This window comes from Balaenoptera physalus, assembly GCF_965194825.1.
Source record: "Balaenoptera physalus genome assembly, chromosome: 9".
In the NCBI taxonomy this organism is placed as follows: domain Eukaryota; kingdom Metazoa; phylum Chordata; class Mammalia; order Artiodactyla; family Balaenopteridae; genus Balaenoptera; species Balaenoptera physalus.
In genome coordinates this window covers 70,313,718-70,319,758 of record NC_138888.1, presented here as the reverse complement: position 1 = coordinate 70,319,758, position 6,041 = coordinate 70,313,718, and positions in this window count along the sequence as shown.

The following is a 6,041-nucleotide window of genomic DNA, read 5'->3' as shown; positions in this document are numbered from 1 at the left end:
TTGAAATGAAATCAGAATTTCTCAAGCTGAAGAAAAGAAGAATGAAAACATACAAAACATTGATTATCTTACATGTCACTATAATGCCATGATTTTAAAGAAGGTAAATCTTATAACCATTTCTATGGAACTGCCTAACTTGTTTGTTGTAATGAGGAGTCTTGTTATTGTATAATACATGAAATCTGTTTTTTTAAGGCAATTCTCTATTAATCAGAGATCTTTCTGTGGTATCAGGTTTATATAGTGATATATCCAATATAAAGTCTCACTGCTTTATCAGGCAATCATTTAATTGTGATGCAGTTCAAATTAATAGAACATTTCTATATTAGGTAAAAATCTTTATCTCTGTGATGTTCACCCATTGGTCCTGGTTCTCAAATCTTGGAACATGAAATAAGTTATTTGTTTTCCAACCATTGGGAAAGTCATTCCCTATAGTCTGAACACGAACTTCTAGTACAACAGAATTAAGTGAACTTTCTTTCATTAGCGTCGTATTACACTGTGTTCATGTTAAGGTGATGGACAGCTAAAACTCCAAGGACTTTACCTCATGAACCGATATCAATCCTGGTCTCATATTAAAATTTTAATCTTGATGCAGAATGATTACTTGTTGCATTTCACCTGACTTGTTCTTTTTTAAATATATTTTTAATTAATTAATTAATTACTTTATTTATTTATTTATTTTGGCTGCACCGCGTCTTAGTTGTGGCAGCGGGCTCTTCGTTGCAGCATGTGGACTTCTTAGTTTCGGCACGTATGTGGGATCTAGATCCCTGACCAGGGATCAAACCTGGGACACCTGCATTGGCAGTGCGGAGTCTTACCCACTGGACCACCAGGGAAGTTCCTCACCTGACTTGTTCTGAACAAAATTCTATTGAGATCTATAAACATGTCTAATTTCTGCCATTCAATATACTGGTCATTTCTTTTGTCTTCAGTAGATAGAAGCGTGCCTTCTGTGTCTTCATCCTAATCAGTAATATGAATGTAGTCAGGAACTGTTTTTGTCTGTAAGTAAAAGAGACTAACAAATCTATGACTTACATCAGGTGGGAGTTAAGTTCTCTTTCACATAACAACAAAAACAAAAGCATGGAGACAGGCGGTGCAGAGCTAATGGCAATTCCATAATGGTGTCAATGTCCCAGGAGCTTTCTTTCTGCTCCTTCATCCATAAGGTCTTGCTTCCATCCTCAAAGTCACCTCATGGTAGAAGATGTTCACTGCAGCTCCAGCTATGATGTCTCAGTCAGGAAGAGACGGGGGGAGCAAAAAGCATGCAAGGTAGATCGGCCCCACTTTTTAACTCTCCCCAAAGCATCAGTCACAAAATCTTGTTTTGACAAGAAGTTTGTCACACACTGCTAACTACATGCAAAGGAGACCTGGAAATGTGCTTTTTTTTTTTTTAAAGCTGGGCACATTGCCACCCCCAACAAAATCAGAATTCTTTTAGGTGGAGAGGAATAAATATTGGATAGATGAAAGATGGAAGAGGCAAGAGGAACACAAACATTTTTTTCCCCAGAAACACTGTGCTGCTCAGTACCAGGGACCTAAGCTGTGGCAACACAAGGATGTGAAGAGGTGAATGAGACACAATTCTCGACCTTGGTCACAGTCAGTAGTTTTAATATCATCATTAAATTAATGTGATTAGGAGCAATCTTCTCTAAGAAGATTGGCTTATCAGGTTTGCTAATCTTCTACAGAAAGGTCTCAAGTTACTGTACTTACTCTCCTTTGAGATCAATGCTTTTTAATTGAAGGCACTTGGCTAACCTAGTGAGTCATACTTTTAGTAACAGGGGATTGATGATCATCAATTTAATTAATGACATTTTTATAACAAGAATGTGGAAATTGTACTGCTTAATATTCGTCTCCTCTGCCCCAGTCTTCTGCAGAGTTTTAACAGTGACCTTTCCCTGAGGGCTAGGACTCTGGAGTCCACTTCTTCAACTTCCTGTTGCTCTGCACAGACAAACAGAGCCTGCCGCAGTTCTCTACCACAGCCATTCTGCCCATCTCCCCTCTGACAGGAGACATTAATGTCTGAGAGAAATTTTAAGATAAAAATAAGTTCAAGATAAAAAAGCTAAAACAAGATTTAAAAAACTACATATATCACTTTTGTCTGGACAACATTTTTTCTTTTTTCTTTTAATAGAAAATTAAATCTCCATAGCTGGCGAAGGATCTGATACTTCACCTGTAAGTAGACGGGAATGGTGGCTTATTTGGGTAACATCCAGAACTCATTTCCCATTGCTTTCAGACAGAATTTATGGGTACAGTTATAGAATTTTAAAAGATCATCTTCATCTTCTCAGAATAGGAAGGCTGTTTGTTAAACTCTCTGGCACAGTGAAAACAAGATAGGTCTCGGGAAAATTCTCAGAACTCGCCACAATCACCAATGTCTTTTACAGCTGAAAGAAGATTTGCTTTGTGAGAAAAGACCCAATTTTATATTAAAGAAAGAGCTGCTGGCAGGTCTCTCCCAGAACACCTCCCTTGGGCTTTTGTCATTAAAATTCAATTGAACGCTGACATTTTTTACCTCCACGTGCCCCACCACTGCTTTCCTTCCTCACCAGTTTTTCGCAGAGCTGCGAAATGCCCTCTCATTTGTGCTGTGTCATACTAAATATACAAACAAAATAAAATGTAAACTAGGAATACACTGGCATCAGTGTTTAAGGCAAGTGTTACATGCACGTGATGAGATGTGAGCTAGAAAGAGATGGAGCACTTTGGGGTTTTCAGTTGCTTTACTTTATTTATTAAAAATTTAAGCACTTCCCTGGCGGTCCAGTGGTTAAGACTCCGCGCTTCCACTGCAGGGGGTGCGGGTTCGATCCCTGGCCGGGGAAGAACCCGCATGCCGTGCAACCAAAAAATAAAAAATGCTTAAGGCATCTTTGGGAAATAAAGGTAGAGATATTTTTTTAAAAAATTAAAAACAAAAGTACATGTGAAACAATGAAAAGATTTATAAAGAAAAAGTTCATCTCTCCTTCTCTTATTGTAACCAGTGTTGACATCCTTTCCCGTCTTTCCTCCTATTGACAGAAACATTCTATACGTACACACGTGTAAAAGTTAGGATGCTTGAAGCCTAAGAAGGAAAGGCTAATACAGGAGAAGAGTCATACCTCTTTTTTGTATTATACAGGAAAGAAATTAATGAAAAACATGATTTTATTAGGACTCTTTTAGTTGCAAGACCCAGAAACCCAATTTAAACCAGTTTAAACAAAAATGGGGAATTTATCTTCGATGTAACTAAACTGCACAAAGGGTAGGGTTGGAGCCAGTGTCAGGGATAGCAGGATCAAAGAATTCAAACATCCTCAGGTATTTGCCTTTTTTCCCCTCCCGTCTAGTCTTTGCAGTTTGTCTGTCTGAAGAAAGTTGGCTTAGTTTCCTTGGGAAGATTGGAACCATAGCCACTTGCATGCCTAGGCATTCTTCTATCCAAGTACTTGAAAAAAAAATTCCCTCCAGCTCCAATTAGAGGAAACCCTGTGGCCAGGGGCAAAGTCTGTAACCAGAAAGATTCTGGGGAAGAGTGCAAGGGAAACAAAATAATTGCAAGTCAGGAATGGCTTGAGTGAAATTAGAAAGACATCTGTTTAGTGATCTGGGAAGCCTGATGTGGTGAGCAGGTGGTTTAAGGCAGACCTATGGTGATTGTTAACTCTGCTTTTACTAGCTGTGTGTCCCTGAAAAGACTAGCTGCCTTTGTGGGTCTCACTTTAGGGGGATCAAGTGAGGTGATGTAAATACAGGATACAGATGTGAGATACTCCACCCCATCTTCACCTCCACGCTCCTTAATGGAAGTGGAAATTTCTGGAGGTGGGAATTACATCTAAAGATGCACAACACAGTGTCTTGCTTCTATTAATCATTGCTCAATAAATATTTATTGATAAGAGAAAGAATAAAGATGGCAAAATTTAACTGCCAATTTCTCTCAATCAAATGCTTTGGGTCTTCACTGACACCAAGACAGCCTCCAGAATGTTCATATAGGAAACTCATTTTGTAAATTAATTAAGCTTTAAAAAGAAAAAAATTATTCCCCTTCCTATCTAAACAACTTTATGCATGGCCTTTACCTCCATTACCTTTAAGTCTCCTCTGTACGCAAAGTGGAAAGGCAAGAATGTACATATGCATCCAATCCTTTTAGCTTGAGCAGAGCTTGTTGTCATAACTGAGGTGAAAAAGCTGAGGTCCCCAAAGGCGTTTCAGCAGCAAATTCATTCTCAGACTGAAAAATTCCCTGATGTCCATTCCAGTTCTGTGCACTAAAACCCTGTGTTCTAGATTCCATGCCATGATCAGGGCCTCCAAAACCTTAAACCTCTTTAACCACCTATTACTGTAGAAAAAAATATATGTTCCTTGAAGTCCTTCCTGGTTACCTGAATTTGTGAAGGCTAGCTTTTGTGAAAACACAAACATGTTTTCATGTCACAAGGTGAAGTACAATGGATGCAAGTACCTGAGTCCAGCAGTGACGTGTGGTGTAAACTGGAGGAGGGGGACCACAGAGTTCACATCCTCTCTGCTGTCCAGACAGTCTTTAAAACAGATTATGACCGCTGTTGGCAGCATGGTCTGGAGGCTACATAATGACACAAATAACCTTCGTTATGCATGAACTGTAGTGAGACATTTTATGTTAAAGAGGGCAGGCTGTGGAAGACATGACATGATTTGTTTTAGTTAAAATTACATTTTTATGCACTTACTTTTTGTTTAAAAAAATCCCAGCGGAGAAGAATGATTTCTGAGCTATCTTTGCCAGGCAGGGTTGCAAATCCTATTCTAAAATTGTCAGAACAAGTTTTATTTCACAGAATAATCATGCCCAGTGCAGCCAAGTAACGATATCAATGACAGTCAAGTAACACCGCAAAACCACTTCATTTTTATTCTGGAGAAATGCACATATGTTAGAGTATTAAATCCAAGGAGAATATATCTGTGATTTTTTTTTAAATAGGAAAGTAAAAGAAAGCCATAGTTTTCAAATCAAGTGATAATAAACATATCTTTTCCTTTTTTTTTTTCCATTTTTTGAACCAATGTAACAGCATAGTACACATTTTACTATCTATTCTAGAAGGAGATGTACTAGCAAATCGTAGGCAAACTATGACATATTGTATAGTACGTTGTGAATTCCTGATTGTAAAAAGGTCCGACATACGGAAATTTACAAAGTATTTCATTGTTCTGTGGTTGAAGATAAGTGTTCGCTAACTATCAGGTAGGCATATTCTTTTTCTGGGTCCTCCCCTTGCTCCCTACCAATGTGCTTCTCTCTGTGAGACCTGCCTTCCCTCGTGACTCTAGAATGATCCCTGCAAATGTCTGCTAGTTCAGGCTTAAGTGGAATTATCTCCCAGTAACATTTGTATTTAAGTTGGAGACCAGTAAATGATGGCTTTCTTCCCTTTCCCCTAGTCCACTTATATCCAGGGACACCTAAACTGCAAAGCATCCTGGGCTCTGTGGAGTTTTCCCCAGGCTGAACCCTCTCACTGAATGTGCTTCTGTGTGCCCCTGGTTAGCTGCTACCCCACCCTCATCATAGTCTTTCTCTACAAAGTTTGAGTAGGGCTGAGTGAGTGGAGCGTTGGCTGCCACTTGGAACGATTGCCAGTGCCTCAATAGTTGCTTGGAGGCCATCACATTTGAAAGAAGTGTCACTTTTTATATTTTCCAGTTGATAGATCTAAGCACTTAGAAGAATGCTGTTAGTTGGCTTTCTTCAGACCAAGTTGCAATTAACTATTCAAACACAACTCATGTAGGGTTCATGTGGATGAACCCTACCACCAAACAATGAGACCTCTGTCTAGTATATACAACTGAGCACATATTGAAAATTTAAAAAATTCCTCCCAAGTGACATTAAGGCTGACACCCTTTGTTTTCCAAGGAAGCCTATGTCTACTTCAGAGGGATGCGGGTTTGCTTTAAGCCTCTTGTGTGCCACAGAG